The sequence below is a fragment of the Maylandia zebra genome, linkage group LG2 (genome assembly GCF_041146795.1).
Source record: "Maylandia zebra isolate NMK-2024a linkage group LG2, Mzebra_GT3a, whole genome shotgun sequence".
NCBI classification, from domain to species: domain Eukaryota; kingdom Metazoa; phylum Chordata; class Actinopteri; order Cichliformes; family Cichlidae; genus Maylandia; species Maylandia zebra.
In genome coordinates, this window is record NC_135168.1 from 1,251,137 (window position 1) to 1,254,734 (window position 3,598).

General features: G+C 41.2%; 1 long non-coding RNA gene across 1 annotated transcript; it reads right to left on the reverse strand.

The window, feature by feature from the left end:
- Nucleotides 1-896: 896 nt before the first annotated feature.
- LOC143413437 (uncharacterized) lies at nucleotides 897-2,804 on the reverse strand. Its single transcript, XR_013094039.1, has 2 exons — nucleotides 2,343-2,804; nucleotides 897-1,454 (listed from the first exon to the last, which is right to left on the reverse strand). It is a non-coding gene; the product is annotated as an uncharacterized LOC143413437 (long non-coding RNA).
- Between the last annotated feature and the right edge of the window lie 794 nt (nucleotides 2,805-3,598).

A 3,598-nucleotide genomic window follows, 5' to 3' on the forward strand; every position in this document is an offset into this window, starting at 1 on the left:
ATAACCATCACGTCCAATAGAAAAAACAGCACAAAATCACCCATAACTATGAGCCTCATTCGGAAATAGACACCTGCACCGCGAGGGAAAAAGGCGCACGAAAGTTGCAGGCAGATGAAGACAAACCGCAGCATATTAATACTTTTACGTTTTGCAATCTACAAAGGTTTGCACTTTGAGAATCAATTGTGAGAACTGTGACCAATGTTCATGTGTGTGTGTGGAAAACAGTGTATAAAGTGCGTGGCCAGGGGCTAGTTATTCTGAGAACCCCTGCTGCAATAAATGAGGGACCACTGTCTACTCTATGATTATTATATTCAACCTGTTAACATTTAATACTGTATTGATAGAACCAACTGATTCTGCAGCAGAGCATCCCCTGTTGCTTCTCCTGGCTCCCCAGTCCCTGAGCTCCTGCTGCTGCACCCACAGGTATGTACAGCAAGCACTGATACCTTTTTAGTCGGTGGGATTGCCTGTGATCACCTTTACTAAATATCTACAACCAATCTGATTATATCCTGTTTTTGGTTTGTTTTTTTCAATGTTGAAATTAAAATCTAGTAGCAGCCTTCTCATTTCTTTGTGTTTTGTGCTGTTTTACAGGCCCACAGGGGAGGACGGCTCCGAGGCAGATGAGGGACGGGTCCCAGGACGGTCCATCGGTGGTGGAGCTGGAGCCACACCAGTCTCCAATGGAGCAGTTCCTCCTCAGCCTGGTTCCTGCTCTGGAGAGCAGCTGGTCCTTTTTATTCCTGTCTCTCTGTAAATACTTATATTTTATATATTTATGCTTAATGTATTTCTGTGTGAGAATTTTAATATTATTTCAAAAAAATGTTTATAATGACTAATGTCTCAGTTCTACTACACAGCAAATGTTGGCACACGACTTGACACATGTAGAATTTATTTCATATTATACTAATGACAAAATATACTAATACAGTGGGATGCAGAAGTTTGGGCAACCTTGTTAATAGACATCATTTTCCTGTATAAATCGTTGGTTGTTACAATAAAAAAATGTCAGTTAAATATATCATACAGGAGACACACACAGTGATATTTGAGAAGTGAAAAGAAGTTTACTGGATTTACAAAAAGTGTGCAATAATTATTTAAACAAAATCAAGCAGGTGCATAAATTTGGGCACCACAAAAAAGAAATGAAATAAATATTTAGTGTATATCAATGTGTGTGTCTCCTATATGATATATGGGGTGCCTTTGTCTGGACGTGCTTCCCATCCAGAGCTGCACAGCACAGAGGGAAGTTCCAGTGCTCCTGGAGTCCCTCTGTGATGGACCGCCAGTCTCCAGGTGAAGGCACAGCCATGAAGTCGTCCACTAGACAGTCCCAGATGGACGTCGCTGCCTGGGGGGTGATCTGACACACCGACTCTGTAACTGAACGCTTGGTGCTGAAGGAGTCCGCGGTTACAAGGAACCTGGACAAAATTGTTCAAAATCAGTATTATGTGTACTGCAGTTACAAAATACATTATTCAAATTCCAAAATACTTTGGTGATGTCAGATTTAAATCACAAAACTTAAATCTTACATAAAACATTTTGTAATTATAAGGATAATTACAAAATGTATATTAGATAATATCTAAAACAGTTGTGTTTTATTTTAACTTTAATATATCATAATTTGATTGGTAGCAACTTTTGCCTCTACAGTGAGCCAATCACTCATAATTCCTAAACATGTCAATCAGGTAGGAATGAAGTAAGACATTAATAGAAATAAAGAGTTGGATGTTGACATGTAGCCCTTTCCTTGCTTAAATCATTAATATTTTTGAAAAATTAATCTGTGATAAGACAGCTTATCAAGATAGAACCATGTAACTAGAGATGAACCAAACTGTTCAGTTTTATCTAACTCTGTTTTAATAAAGGCTGTGACCCCTGTTATAGAGTCTGACAGCTGCAGGGATTATATACAAACATTCAACTATCCCAGAATTAAACCAGGTCTAAATAAAAAGGAGTGAGTATCACTACAAAGGTTAACTCAGTGGTCCTAATGCTACAGTTTGATATCAGCAAACACCGAGCGCATACATTGATGTGACACCACAGCCATGCTATCATTGCAAACACTGATAACAGCATAAATCGAATTAAATCGGGACTTGATGAGACCTTCTGAGTATCACTAGAAATATTATAAACAGTCGTCTTTGTACCACAGTTTGCTTTCAGTAAACACCGAGAGCATTCACTGTTAGCATAGCACATCCATGTTAGCAGTGTATAAATGGATGATTTAGCATATATTAGCACAGGTATCAATAAAGGACTACGTATTAAACACTTTTACTAACCTCAGGCAGACGGACAGGCGCTCTGCAGGTGGGATTGAGCGCCTGTAGTCGGTGTCTAGGCGGGCGATTCTGGGACCGACGCGGGACAGCAGGTCCTCAAACTGGCCGAGTGAATGACGGTGATAGCGCTGGAATCGGCCGTCATCCAGGCGCAGCTCCTGGAGCAAGTGGTGAAACTCACCAAACTGCTCACGCCTCTGGAGGACCTGATGGACCCAGGTACGGCAAGGATGTCCTTTACGCCGCTACTCTGCTCTCCACAGTAAATAGAGAAAGGAGACTCTCTCTTCAAGCGCTAGCTCGACAGCTGCCATCTTGCAAAGATACCGGTCTTGCAAAACTTCCTCCCACATCCCTCCCACATTTCCGGTTCACGCGCGTTAAAATATGATATTTTGGGGCGCGATGGATTTTTCTTGGACACGCGTAGAGGTGCGAATGTGCACGCGTCAAGTTAGGGGCGTTTGGGGCTTTTGTCACGCGCCCATCGCGTTCGGTGTGAACACACCGTTAGGTCAGCTGAACTCCTCCTCCTGCTGTTTAGATGTCCTGCCAACAAGTTTTTTCAAAAAGGTCTCAAAGACTTTAGAGTCAGACCTGTTACAGATCGTCAACTTTTCTTTATTATCAGGTGTGTTTCCAGAATCACTAAAAACTGCTGTAATCAAACCTATACTGAAAAAGGACAATCTTGACAAGACACAAATGAACAACTACAGGCCGATCTCAAATCTCCCGTTTTTAAGTAAGATCATTGAAAAAGCAGTTTCTCAACAGCTCAGTTACTTCTTAAAACAGAATAATTGCTACGATGCCTTCCAGTCAGGTTTTAGACAGAATCACAGCACTGAAACCGCTCTGACCAAAGTGTTTAATGACATATGTCTGAATACAGTGGAAAAATGTCAGTCTTAGTTTTACTGGATCTCAGTGCAGCATTTGATACAGTTGACCACAACATATTACTCAAACGACTGGAGAACTGGGCAGGTCTTTCAGGAACTGTACTAAACTGGTTCAAAACATACGTAGAAAACAGGAAATACTTTGTATCAATAGGTAACTTCACATCTGAGCAGACAAGTATCACATGTGGAGTTCCCCAAGGTTCCATCTTGGGACCCCTTCTGTTTAACATCTACATGCTCCCACTGGCACAGATTATAAACAACAACAAAATAAACTATCACAGCTATGCAGATGACACACAAATATATATCACAATGTCACCAGGAGACCGAGGCCCTGTACAGGCT